The sequence below is a fragment of the Apium graveolens genome, unplaced genomic scaffold (genome assembly GCF_009905375.1).
Source record: "Apium graveolens cultivar Ventura unplaced genomic scaffold, ASM990537v1 ctg1011, whole genome shotgun sequence".
NCBI classification, from domain to species: domain Eukaryota; kingdom Viridiplantae; phylum Streptophyta; class Magnoliopsida; order Apiales; family Apiaceae; genus Apium; species Apium graveolens.
Window position 1 is genome coordinate 15,722 of NW_027417066.1, and position 15,721 is coordinate 31,442.

Below are 15,721 nucleotides of genomic sequence, written 5' to 3' on the forward strand. Positions count from 1 at the left end.
ATATAGCACCAGTGACGAGACTTGAGAATATTACGACATATCAGACACCTGCTGCACATTACACTTGGAATTATACTCTAGTAAGATGTGTACAAGTGTACTCCTATTTGGTGAGTCAAAAGAGGAAATCAGTGCACCACAGTTCATGGACTTTGCAGCTGCAGATCTATTGGACTATGCAATCTCTTCTTCACAATCTCACTTTAGGTTGGTATGAACTAGTATACAGCTCAAGCAATCGTCAAGGACATGGTATGGCACTCTAACAGAAGTTGTAATTTTATATGAACTAGTAGAGTCGTCATATTTATAACTATTTTATCACTAGGCACAATCATATTGTTTTATATGTGCAGTGGTATATTGTTTATGCAACATAACAATTAGTATCTAAAGTACTTGACAAGTATCGGTCAATGATATGTTGTTAACATTATGTTGCAGATATTTGTAAGCTTTAGACATGAATGAGAATTACTTAGACTTTACCCTAAGTGATCAATGTTTTATCAAAAACTCATTCATATTGAAAAACAAAATCAAACTTCTTTCTACATTAGTGATTTCTTATTTCATGTAAAATATTTTGAAATCACTATTGTAAATCATTTTCTCTCTATTACCATATGTTCTGTGTTACAGGTTCAGTCTCCAATGACTTTCTTTCATTAACAGTCATGAGGTTGAAAACCCACAACGTCTATCCCAGACTGTAAAGACAAACACAGAAACAGAACCAACCAACACTCTCTTACCACTAAATATAGTATGAATGAGCGTGAGGGAGATAGTGCCTTAGTGCACCACATAAGGAAGGTTCTGTAGTCAACCCAGTAGCTCTGTCTCCTACATAGATGAGTAGTATTTAAACCGAGACAACTGCTAGCCCCCATACATCTTCTCAAAAAGATGTAATGGCTGAAAAGGCACAAAAACAGTTACTAGATTCATTCTCTCAACAGGGTGCGTCTATTGAATTTTGCCTGTCAGCCAAGGTATCCGATGTAGTATCACCACTTCAAATATAAACAATTCTTGATGCACAAGGAGAGGTTACACACAAAAAGGATGAGTTGACGGAAATAAGAGTTTCGACCATTTTAAGGTCAGATTCGATTGTTCAAGGTTCGTTAGTGGACCAATTGCCTTTACAGGTGTTAGGAGAGGATACTGATCCAAAAGCCATATGTCAGTGGTCAGTGTCTACCTCCCCAGGCTTAAATCCCCTGGATGCATCTGCGGATAGTGGATCTGACATAGGTGCAGATCGGCAACTTGTTGACAATGATTCAGATATTACCTGATAAGTCACAAGGAAGTGTCTTCACAGACATTAGAAGGGAACTTTGATCTTTATGCTAAAATCGTTGGATCATTGTTTACCTTCCCAGAATTCAAATCTGGAACCCTAAAAGGGAAACTAGCAACTTGTAGATTATGACTCAGATTTATCTGACGAGTTTAACAAGGATGGGGATTTGTGAACTCCCATTGCACCACCTGTGACCTCCTTTAAGGATGGCTAAGGTGATTTTCCTTGCAGGTACAGCTGGATTATGGAGCTATGAGAGAAGAGTGATACACTTGTGAGAATGAGTGTAAACACGAGTGGAGAGAAGAGTGAAACACATGTGAGGTACACTAAACAGAATCACACACTCACAGTGAGGTAGAAAGAGAAACTACTTGTTATTTCTTTTCCAACCAAGTGAAATATGAGAACTCCTTCAGACGACGGCATACATTCCTTCTTTAAGGGGGAGATAAAAGCTTAAGAAATAGTTTGGAGGATTCCTCAACTAAGGGGGAGAAATAGCAGGGAGGAAGAAAAAGATCCTAAAAATGTACACTACACCACACCATTGTTGTTTCTAACTACGGATCCTATTGTACGGGAGAGGTGGTAAACACAAGGTGATTTCCTAGTAAGGGAAGAAGCAGTTAGGGGAGTACCATTGGTTTTTATCTGCGGATCCTATTGTACGGGAGAGGTGGTAAAATGAAGGTGATCTTCTTTAATCAGTTGATTCTCATAGGGGGAGAAGCAAGAGAGATATGGGCTTCTCAACAGGAAATGTGGTTGTACAAATGAAGATGGAACTACTTGAAGATATGTTCAGTCTAGAGGAACATCTACTTGGAATCTGGAAAATGTTAAATCTAGTCCATAACTTTTCTACTATTTACTTTGCATTTCTGTTTATATCTTTTTCTTATTTGTTAGTTGAGTTATCCTCTAGGTATTTGTGTGTTATTGTCCAACAAACAAATAGGGGGAGATTGTAAGTCATATGTCATAGCCTATTTGTATATTCGAGGATTCAACTCAACTCAAATAAGAATGTAATAAGTAAATAGTGGATCTACCCTCAGAGAGATCTCGCAAAGTAACATCTGTCAAAGGATAAAGAAATATTGTTCATCTGCAGACTTGAAGATTCACTGGAAGAAGTTCAAGAATTTGATCATGCCTCAGTGATATAAATCAAGATCGTGGATTTAATCAAGTGACAGAGATCTCGTCAGAGTATCATTAATTACAAGGATTTAATCTGAAGAAAATCAAAGCATCAAAGTCAAGACATGAAGAAACGTCACGGAAGTTAGTCACTCATGAACCAGACAGTACATCGAGTGTCAACGTTGAAGTGGCGGAATTGATTCATAATTCTCAGTGAGTTTCAGAAGATATTCAGAAGAATGGATGCTGCTCAGGGTTAGTATTAATTCTCTATTAATTAATTAAGTCATATAATTTAATTAAGTAAATAAATTATATCTGCAAAGATTAATTTATTGATTAATTAAATTAATTGATTAATTAATTCAGAATTAATTTTAGGAATTTTCAGAAGTTTAATTGGATTAAATTCAATCTTAAATCAGCAAGACAATTGAAAATGAACTAGCATGACAATCTGGATTGTCATACCGATTGTCATGCCAGTTCAAAAGATTGTCCTACCGATAGTCATGCCAGTTCAAAAGATTGTCCTACCGATAGTCATGCGGGTTCAAACGATTGTCTTGCTAGCTCAAAAGGATAGTCTCACCGATTGTCATACAAGCTTAAAGGATTGTCATTCCAATTCAATTAATTCGGCTGTTGATAAATAGAAGCAGAAGTCATTCAACTCAAAAAAAAAGATCTCAATCATACAGAACATATTCAAGAACAAAGAAAAGAAAGCAGCCGCCTTGAAACATTTTATTTTCTTCTCTGCTTACATCAAGATCAAAATTCTAGTTTGTTAATGTTAAATCCAAACCACTAGAATTATTTATCTTGTTCTTGTGTAACAATCTAACGGATCAAAATCCCTAGAACTTAATCTCAAATCGCGTTTAGCATTTGATTCTAATTATTGCAAAAATAGAAAAAAAGTTCATGTCGAATTTATTCTAGATTTGTGATAATTGATTTGAGATTAATACCTTGTAATCGATACAGTTGTTGTAACACCTTTCAAGTTTAATAATATTTTTATTTAACTTGAATTTTGTTTCACATTTTTTATTCCGAATTTATTCGATTATTCGGTACTGTTTGTATTCAACCCCCCCTTCTACAAACACATTGGGACCTAACAAAAAAAGCTCTCAGCCAAGAGCACAGGCCAAAAGGGTAAGGGACACAAGCTCACCGCAAACCTATGCTAGAAAGAAGAAATCTAAACACATTGGGGACACACAAGGTGCACACACAGTGCCTTCTGCAGTCAAAGACTCAGTACATACACCTTCTCAAAGTTAGTTTGATGTGGCTCCAATAAATGTGGACTCACAGCCAAAATCTTTAGCAATAAAAGCACCAAACACACCAAACTCACCCACACATTCACTGGATGTAGATATAATTCATACATCAATTCCTTATTCTCCATCTTTAACTTTCATGGAGGAGCTAAAAATCCAAGCAAGTGAGCATCATCTTTTAGATGATTTGTTGGCTTACTTGCCATTTCTTTCTGAGTCTACTGAAACATCTGTGTAAAATCTCAAATCAATCACCACATATTCAACAATCTATCTCGACGGATATTGTTCATCCGTTGACTAGTGATTGTATCTCGATGGATGTGCCTAACAGCAGTCATCCGTTGGAACTCTCAACTACTATTTCGATGGATGTTCCTCATCCGTTGAATATCACTGCACCACTTCAAACTTCAACAAATGTTACAAGTGTAGATAATTTAGAAGTTATACAATCACTCTTAAGACTGAGGAAATGAGTGAACTGAGTGAGAGGCTAAGTTGCTCTCAGGAAAAAGGAGAGGAAAAGAGTGATCACATGCAAGCTATTTCTTCAATCTTAGCAAAAGTGAGTGAGGGGACTTCCACCTTAGTAGGTGAAGGTGAGGGTGTGAGGGTGGGAAGCCAAGGGGAGCCCTTGATGCAAGAAAAGAGAGATAGTGAGAGAAAAGAAGGTACAGAAGTATGAGAAGAGCCAATTGTAAGTGAGTTAATGGATGTCAATAAGGCTGAAAAAAACAATTAATTCAGCAAGAATATCAAGCTGTCTTAGATTCTATTTCTTATGAAGTTGAGGCATTTACTCACCCTGTTCCAGCTTATCAAGTTTTGGTTGAACAGAACAATGTGGCTGCTGAAAGAATGCTAAATTTGGTGCATACAACTGCTTCTATGCAAAAAGCTAAGGATACTATAACTGCCATGCCCTCCACAGCTGGTAATGACTTTGAGTTGGCTGAATAATCATTTGGGGATGATGGTGAGGATGATGAGGATGACAACACGAGCATATGGGGAGATGCAGAAACTGAAAGAGATATGTCCTAAGTCCAATCATGTATGAGGATTTAGGAATAACTTTTATGTAATTTGTTTTGATTTCATTGATATTAATAAAAGACTTGTTTTGTTTTTATTGCGGGCTCTATCTATTTAAATGTTTAAATAAGATATACCACAGTTTAGAGTAAAGCTTTTTATGGATTGTGATGAGATCATAATAATGAGACCTAAAAGATGATAACTCTAAACTTAAATAGTTCCTGGTCATTGGATTACTAACTGGTAATTAATAATCCGCAAAGATCGGTACATACTATGCTTGCTTCATTATGAAGGATGTATGTTCTCATAGACATTTGTGTGGTGACACTATAGCTAGTATGTAGGTGCTTATTACAGAATAAGTTCACTGAACATGACTCACACATCTGAACAACTGATGGAGTTCACTCACGTGTCAGCAGTTGTTCACATAGTGATAGTTGTACAAGTATCCTTAGACTTGAGGTCATCATAGTCATCTTGTGTACACTGAACTATGCTTTGGTTTAGTTCTTAGTCTCAAGGGACAAATATAAGGGCTCTACTGGGTATAGGAATTTGTACACGAAGATAGTGTATGATCAATAAAGGATCTACCCCTTCCAGTGTAGGAAGAGAATGTTCAATGCTGATCCACTTATGTTAGTTCAGGAATCTCTGGCCAGAGTGAATGAAATTAGAAAGGAGTTTCTAATTTACATTAAATAGAACTAAGCATAGTGAATGAGAAAGCAAGTGATTAAATAAGATAGGCTTGACACAAGTTCCATGCCTTGTATTTAATCGTGACATTGCAGGGTAGAAGGAATTAATTGTACGGTAACTACTCACTGAATAGGTTCTTGGTATTCTAAGCAGTGAATTGGTATTATCCGGATAGTCGCGATATGCTGAGAAGTATCCCTCACGATGTAGAATAAATATGATTAATTAATTAATCATATTTAATGAATTAGAGAATTTATATAAATAATGATAAAATAGTTTTATTATTATTTATTTCTACTACCAACTAAATATTGAACCTACAGGGTCACACCATAAAAGAGAATGATTTAATGGTGGAGAAATTAATTAATAATGGCTGATAATTATTTATTTATGAAATAAATAATTAATTGGAAAATTTAATAATTGATTAAATGAGATTTAATTGATTATAAATTAATAAAGAAAAAGTTCTTAATATTATTAATTAAGAATTTAATTTTTGGAAATTAAATCAAGTGAGAGAATTATTTCTAAAGTGTTTAGAAAAAGGATTAATAATTAAAAGGTGTTTTAATTATTAGTGAGAATAATAAAGGGTTAATAATAATAATATTTTATGGGAAAATTTTTAGCTGAAAATTTTGCCTATAAATATACTATTATAGACCCTATTTTTTCCTCAACCAAAACGATTTACAAAACCCTAATTCTCTCCATCTCCTCCTCCTTCATTACATCGTTTTCTTGGTGGATACCGGTGGAGTGCTTCACACTTGAGGAGCAGCTGCTAAGGATCTCTGTTCATCATTTTTGGATCGCCATTAAAAACCTCCATCTTTCCATTAACGTAAAGCTTCTTAAGGTAAACATACGGAACTACGAATTAAATATTATTTTTCGCATGGATCCTGCGGAGGGTTTCATTTTTTTAAGATTTAAATTTACGTTTTCGTTGCATTTATGTGCTAAAAACCCTTCAATGGCATCAGAGCTACTTGCGAAAAGTTTTTAATTCGTTTATGTGTTTAACTGTTTTCGATATATGAGCATGTACGTGATTCACCATGATTTGATATTGATATAATATGCTTATATATGTATGGTTTTGAATATATGATATTCATGTGAGTTGTATAATCATAAGATGATTATGTAATCTGTATATATACTGATATATACATGACTTATGTTTGTTCTAATTATGAGAATCATATTAGATATGGATTCTGAATTGGCTGCTGCAGATTTGCTGAAATCTGGGTCTGGTGTCCGATTTACGCAAACGAATACCCTATTTCGTAGGTAAACGAGCGTCTGAACAAAACTGATAGTTAAAGCTATCAACGACTCATCTGTAAGGCGTTTGACGTCGTTTACTACCCGTAAACAGTGATTTCTTGTTTTTCTGATTTGATTCTGATTTTTCTGATTTTTGTCATATTTTTTTTTATGATTAGATCATGGATAATATGATATGTTAAGATCAGATTATGTGTTTTAACATGCTTTTATGTGTTGTATGAGCATGGTGGATGGTTATAGCATTTCGACCTTAGTGTAATGGTTTTGGTTTTGGTTTTAAATATGACTTGCATGTCTTCAATCTTTGTAATCATAAATCTCGAATGTAACTCGAGTTATTCTTGTAAGTTCATTAGATTAGTTTTACTTTCAATCATGTAATGTAATTGAAGACTCAAGAAGGCTATCCAATGGAGGTGATACAAAGAAGAAGACGAGGCATACAAGAAGTCTAAACAAAGAAGAAGACTTATGTAATAAGTAGTTGTATTTATTTCCATCACCATATTAGATTGACCTTGATCTTTATCCTGAGCTTGATAAAGATCACATAGGATGGGGCCATAACCAAACACATTTACTTTATTGCACTTTACATTTACTTGTTTATTTAATTTTATATATGAGATATATGCATATGTTTACCATGCGATGATAGATTTAGGTGAACTGAAATCAATATAAGGTATGCTCTAGAAAATCTAGAATAGGAATCATTTATTGACTTAACAATAAATATTATGAATATGATTATGAGATTCTTGTGTTTATGAAACACGTAATTGAATATGAATTTTCAATATTGAGAGAAAGGATGATTCTGTCAACAACAGATTTCTATCTGTAAGAAAGGGTTATTAAGTGACGCCTCTTGACAATGCTCCACCCGATCTGGGAATCATCTGATTATCGATTATTGATTTGAAATATTTAATTTAAAAGGAAGAATCTCTTTATAATATGATTATGATTTTAACGTAATATAATCCCTCTGAAATTAAATAATATCAAGTAATAATTGGCCAATGACACAACGGGCTTGTGTCGGTCATAGCCTTCCAACATGGTAGAAAATGGTTCTTATTTTTAAATCATTGTCGTTTCGTGCTACAGCCGAGGGCTTTGATTTCGAAATAAGAAATACATGTCTATTACATAGAGATGTGTACATTGAATTAGAATCTAAAGGTCGGTACGTGCTACCGCTGTGGGCCATTGGAGACTGATTCAATTGTACGAAATGTTGGGTTAGACTTGACTTAGAATATTGAGTTTGTCGTGCCACAGCCGTGACTCAATTATTCAAGAGGCTAAACTTATATTAGGGAATAACATAAGATGTAATTGACAAAAGTTGTCTGCCTATTGAACATCACATGACGTTTCGTGCCACAGCCGAGGTTGTGTGATGGAATGTAGGATCCCTATTCCCACTAGCATTATCAATGCTTAATTTTCACTTAGGGGTTGAAAAAATTAGATAAACTAGTGGGAGACACTTATGAATAAAGACCCGATTCATATAGTGTTTTGAAATGAAATTAAATATTTGCTAAGTGTTGTTATGTGTTTATCATTTACAGATTTACTATATTCGTCATGTCTTCTGCACTATCACTCCGGAGCATACTAGATGCTAACAAGTTGACTGGTCCTAATTTAGCTTTTTGTTTTCACTGTAACAAGTTGGGGCACTGGAAGAGGAACTGCAAGGTTTACCTTGCAGAATTGAAGAAGAAGAAGGGTAGTAAGACTACTGCTTCTGATTCAGGCATGTTCATGATCGAAATTAATAGGTCACTAGGTCAAATTTCTACTTGGGTATTAGATACCGCCTATGGTTCTCATATTTGCAATTCGTTGCAAGGACCAAAGGGAAGTAGGACTCTTGAAAAAGATGAGGTGATTCTACGTATGGGCAATGGAGCAAGGGTTGTGGCCATATCTGTAGGATCATTTAGTTTACGTATGCCTACGGGTAAGACTATTATTTTGAATAATTGTTATTACGTTCCCTCTATTGTGAGGAATATTATTTCTATTCCTATGTTGGATGTGGATGGTTTTTCATTTATTATTAAGACTAATGAATGTTCTATTCTTAGAGATAATGTTCTTTTTGGACGTAGCATTTTAAATAATGGTCTGTATGTATGTGAAGTAGAGCATAATTTACTTCAGATTGAACAAACTAATAAAAAAAAACGAGATGATGAAAATATGACCTATTTATGGCACTGTAGGCTAGGTCATATTAGTGAAAATAGACCGCGAACATTGCATAAGGAAGGGTTACTTGACCCCTTTGATTTTGAATCATATCCTACATGCAAGTCTTGTCTATTGGGTAAAATGACCAAATCTCCATTTAGTGGACATGGAGAGAGGGCTGCAGATTTGCTAGGATTGGCACACACAGATGTATGTGGACCAATGTCTACACAAGCCATGGGTGGATTTTCGTACTTCATTACTTTCATAGATGATAGATCTAGATTCAGATATGTGTATTTGATGAAACACAAGTCTGAAGCCTTTTAAAAGTTCAAAGAATATAAACATGAAGTGGAGAAACAAACCAAACACAGTATTATAACTCTTCGATCAGATCGAGGTGGTGAATACTTAAATGGAGAGTTTCTAGATTATCTCAAAGAAAATGGTATAGTCTCCAGTGGCCTCCTCCATATACTCCACAGTTAAATGGGATATCTGAAAGGAGAAATCGAACTTTGTTAGACATGGTTGGTCCATGATGAGCTATGCGAATCTTCCAGTATTCCTATGGGGTTATGCATTGGAAACCTCAGCATATTTACTGAATAAGGTGCCTTCCAAATCTGTTCCTCAAACACCATATGAGATATGGAAAGAAAGGAAACTGAGTCTTAAACACGTTAAGATTTGGGATGTCCAGCTTATGTCAAGAAAGTTGACCCAGATATGCTGGAATCTCGATCCGTAAAATGTAATTTTGTGGGATATCCTAAAGAGACTTTGGCGTATTACTTTTACACCGATCATCGGGTATTTGTCACCAGACATGCTACCTTCTTGGAAAAGGAGTTTATCCTTGAAGGAAACAGTGGGAGCAAAATTGAACTTGATGAAGTTCAAGAAGCACAAACTACTACGGATCAAGTGGAAACACCAGTTCAGACTGAACAACCTTCTGTGGAACAGCCCATTCGTAGGACAGGGAGAGTGTCTCTCCAACCTGAGAGGTATTATGGCCTTGTCATTAAGAATGACAATGAGTTGTCAATCATTGATGATGACGACCTTATGACCTATAATGAGGCTATTAGTAGTGTTGACTCAAAGAAATGGCATAGTGTCATGAAATCCGAAATGGAATCTATGTATACCAACCAAGTATGGACTCTGGTTGAGGCGCCTGAAGGTGTTAAGCCTATTGGGTGCAAGTAGGTATACAAAAGAAAGATTGGAGCAGATGGCCAGGTGGAGACCTATAAGGCCAGGCTCTGGGCAAAAGGATTCAAACAAAGGCAAGGGATTGACTTTGATGAAACTTTTTCGCCTATAGCCCTGTTAAAATCAATTCGGATTTTGCTTGCGATTGCTGCTTACTACGACTATGATATCTGGAAAATGGACGTGAAAATGACCTTCCTCAATGGGGAACTTGAGGAGGAAGTGTATATGACACAGCCAAAGGGTTTTCTTTCCAAGGGAAATGAACACCTAGTGTGTAAGCTGCTGCGAACCATATATGGTTTAAGGCAAGCTTCTCGTAGATGGAACATCCATTTTGATGAGACAATCAAAGAGTTCGGTTTTATCAAAAACATTGATGAACCATGTGTCTACAAGAAGGTTAGTGGGAGCGCAGTAACATTTCTTGTATTGTATGTGGATGACATACTTCTTATAGGAAATGATATACCGATGCTACAATCAGTCAAAGTATGGCTATCAAAATACTTCACCATGAAGGACTTGGGAGAAGCATCCTACATTCTCGGTATGAAGATCTAAAGAGATAGATCTAGAAGAATGATAGGTCTTGCCAGGGTACATATATCCAGAAAGTGCTTAAAAGGTTTAGCAAGGAAAACTCCAAAAGAGGTCTCATACCGATGAGCCATGGAGTGTCCCTTTCCGAAAAATGTCTCCTAAGACACCTGAGGAAAGAGAGCGTATGAGTAAGATTCCTTATGCTTCAGCAATAGGATCTATCATGTACGCGATGTTGTGTACAAGGCCTGATGTTGCTTATTCTATTAGTGTGACGAGCAGATATCAGTCCAATCCAGGTGAAGACCACTAGAAAGCAGTGAAAAACATCCTTAAGTACTTGTGAATGACTCAGGATATTTTTCTTGTTTCTGGTGGTGAATCTGAGTTGAAAATAGAGGAGATGTCAACATCGAGAGAGTTGACACACATAACAATGTAGCAGACCCACTCACAAAGCCACTTTCTCAGAGTCACTTTGATCGTCATAAAGACAAGATGGGTATTAGATACCAGAGTGATTGGCTTTAGTACACGTGGGAGATTGAAAGAGATATGTCCTAAGTCCAATCATGTATTAGGATTTAGGAATAACTTTTATGTAATCTGTTTTGATATCATTGATATTAATAAAAGACTTGTTTTGTTTTTATTGTGGGCTCTATCTATTTAAATGTTCAAATAAGATATACCACAGTTTAGAGTAAAGCTTTTTATGGATTGTGATGAGATCATAATAATGAGACCTAAAAGATGATAACTCTAAACTTAAATAGTTCCTGGTCATTGGATTACTAACTGGTAATTAATAATCCGCAAAGATCGGTACATACTATGCTTGCTTCATTATGAAGGATGTATGTTCTCATAGACATTTGTGTGGTGACACTATAGCTAGTATGTAGGTGCTTATTACAGAATAAGTTCACTGAACATGACTCACACATCTGAACAACTGATGGAGTTCACTCACGTGTCAGCAGTTGTTCACATAGTGATAGTTGTACAAGTATCCTTAGACTTGAGGTCATCATAGTCATCTTGTGTACACTGAACTATGCTTTGGTTTAGTTCTTAGTCTCAAGGGACAAATATAAGGGCTCTACTGGGTATAGGAATTTGTACACGAAGATAGTGTATGATCAATAAAGGATCTACCCCTTCCAGTGTAGGAAGAGAATGTTCAATGCTGATCCACTTATGTTAGTTCAGGAATCTCTGGCCAGAGTGAATGAAATTAGAAAGGAGTTTCTAATTTACATTAAATAGAACTAAGCATAGTGAATGAGAAAGCAAGTGATTAAATAAGATAGGCTTGACACAAGTTCCATGCCTTGTATTTAATCGTGACATTGCAGGGTAGAAGGAATTAATTGTACGGTAACTACTCACTGAATAGGTTCTTGGTATTCTAAGCTGTGAATTTGTATTATCCGGATAGTCGCGATATGCTGAGAAGTATCCCTCACGATGTAAAATAAATATGATAAATTAATTAATCATATTTAATGAATTAGAGAATTTATATAAATAATGATAAAATAGTTTTATTATTATTTATTTCTACTATCGGCTTAATATTGAACCTACAGGGTCACACCATAAAAGAGAATGATTTAATGGTGGGGAAATTAATTAATAATGGCTGATAATTATTTATTTATGAAATAAATAATTAATTGGCATGTTTAATAATTGATTAAATGAGATTTAATTGATTATAAATTAATTAAGAAAAAGTTCTTAATATTAGTAATTAAGAATTTAATTTTTGGAAATTAAATCAAGTGAGAGAATTATTACTAAAGTGTTTAGAAAAAGAATTAATAATTAAAAGGTGCTTTAATTATTAGTGAGAATAATAAAGGTTTAATAATAATAATATTTTATGGGAAAATTTTCAGCTGAAAATTTTGCCTATAAATATACTATTATAGACCCTATTTTTGCCTCAACCAAAAAGATTTACAAAACCCTAATTCTCTCCATCTCCTCCTCCTTCATTACATCGTTTTCTTGGTGGATACCGGTGGAGTACTTCACACTTGAGGAGCAGCTGCTAAGGATCTCCGTTCATCATTTTTGGATCGCCATTAAAGACCTCCATCTTTCCATTAACGTAAAGCTTCTTAAGGTAAACATACTGAACTACGAATTAAATATTATTTTTCGCATGGATCCTGCGGAGGGTTTCATTTTTCTAAGATTTAAATTTACGTTTTTGTTGCGTTTATGTGCTAAAAACCCTTCAGAAACTCCATCATGGATGCTACACAAGGAATTCTCATATCCACATCTCCAATCCACACTATTCAAGCTCATTTATGACACCCAAACAATAATTCAAGCATCCACTAATGCTAGCACCAAAAGACTACTTTTAGCCCACCTGGAATCTCTATAATTGCACAAGATTTAAGCTCTCCAACAAAGTCAGATTGTGGATGCAATCAAGCAAGAAATTTCTAAAGTCAAATAAGACATTATAGCAAGGTTGGATGCCAGGTTTACAGGCACCACCATGACTGACATAGCTCAAAAGCTTAGAAAGGAAGCTGATTTGAACAGAAAGGTTGATGCCATGGACTCTAGACTGACAAATGTGGAGAAGTCACTGGCCAAGATACTTGAAAATCAGGAAGCTCAAACTACTCTGCTTCAACAGTTGGTGGCTGCACAACTCCCTACCTCTACTCAACTTGATGCTAACAAAAAGGGGGAGAAAGACTCTATTATCCCAGTTAGCCAGGGGGAGTCAACAAGTGAGGGGGAGAAAATGCTTAAAAATTCAAGTCAGTAAGGTGATTTTTCCAGCAATTGCCTTCACTAAGCCACAAGCTATGGATAGCATTGATCTAATCAATTTAGCAGTAGCAAAACTGGAATCAAATGAGAAATCTAAAAAGATTGATGTTGCAGCAGTTGAGCAAGAGCTGGATGCAAAATGGAGGAAGCTTGATGAAAACATCAAGAAGAAATTTGGTCCAATTGAGAAGCAAGACAAGGTATTTTCTCACTTCTTCAAATTGAGACAAATTTTAGCAAATGAAATGAGCCTAGGGAACATGGAAAGGGGTCGACCCTCATCAATCAAGTCTCCAAAGGCCAGTGTGATTTTTCAACCAAAAAGGAATTATCCAAAGAATTCAGACAAAAATCCACTGGACCTATCTTATAAAAGCCCTAGGCCATATGAAAAGAAGCTGTTTGCAAGGTCTATTGCCTTATCCAAAGATCCCAGAGATACAGTGTCAAAGAACAAAATTACTAAGATCTACAGGAATGTTAAACTAATATGTGTGATGGTTGGACATCCACATTTTGCAGAAGCTAAGAAAGAAGAAAAAGTGAGGCTTAAACAACAACAAAAGCAAGCTGCTTTAGAAGCCAAAAACCTAGCCAAAAAGCCTGCAACCACAGAAATTACATTGCCTGCTGTGACATCTGAAAATCTGGGTGAAGGAAAGAAAGAAGAACCAAAGCAGATAAAAAGGAAGTTTAGATACAAGATGCATGGAAAGAGGAAGATAAATTTTTATAAAGACAAGGAAGACTACATGTCAGCCCAATCTACAACTTCAAGTCAACCAGCCATTGCTACAGTGAAGGAGGCTGAATTCAAGGTTGATCCAAACATCACCTTTCATGGTGATCATGTTGTTCCAAAGGATAAACCTATAGATTGGGACAACTTGCCTCTTCCTGATCTAAACCTCCTCATCTTTGCTAAACAAAGGAAGACAAAAGAAAGAGTGGTCAAAACAGTCAAGCCTACCAAGCTCAAATCCAAGCAAGTGGCCAAACCCAAACCTACTATCAACAAAGGAGATCAACTCTTCATATGTGACATCAAAGAATTCTCAGACATAAATCTCCATCTGAATGAGCTTGAAGAAGTCAGATCTATTGATGCCTACAAGCACCTTCCAGAGAGATTAGTTTTCAGGTATAGGGGTGGTAAAGAAATTACATGACCACTTCACAGAATTCTCCATGAAGGCTACTCAACTCTAGTGACTGTCTTCTCCTCAATCAAGAAAAACTTTGGATTCAACATAGTAGCCAAGAAAATGGTACTAAAAAAGACTGAGGAGATAAGAAATAGCTGGAGAGGACCAAATGCACTCCCAAGAGTATTATCTATTCCCTTCACTAGAGATAGGGTGCATTTGAGGCCATACTGGATCATGGAGTTCAAAGATGAAAAGAACATTAAAAGATTCTTCAGATTGGAAGATCAACTAAAGATTGCAAGCAATGAAACTCTAAAAGAAATACAAGAAAAGATGGATCTAAAAAATAATGAAGAATCAAAATTTTACAGACAACTCCAAAACCAGATTGAAGAGAATGATGTGAAGCTGGGAAATAAGCTAAAGCAATCAAGGAAATGATCTCAATTTGCTCAGTCTAGAGGAACACCTTGAAAATGATCCGTAAGACACTCTACAAATCTTTCTTTGTGAGAATTTTCAATAAACTACAGCATTTGTAAATTTTAATGTACTATATCTCATTCTGTATTCATAGAGTGTTTTGTTATCTTTAAGTTTCTCTTAATTTATGGCTACAATTCTAGTAGACATAAATTGGGGGAGATTGTTAGGAATATGTCATGTAATTGATGGTAACTTGAACAAAATACTTAGTAGATATTAGTTAAGTGAAATTATAGCTTTCAACGGATGATCATTCTCAACATCTGTTGAAAGAGTAGCTTATGTACAATAAGACTAGTAGCACATTTCTGCATACTTGAATGGCTTAGTGAACTAGATGTTGTAGATTGTTCAAGTCATGTTAACTACTAGATTGATATGTAAGATAGGATGGTCAATTGTATATATTAGATACCTTGTAATCTTGTATAAGTGAAATAGAGTTAATTGCCAAAAGGATAGTCTCAACGGATGATTCGCAAAGCTCCAAA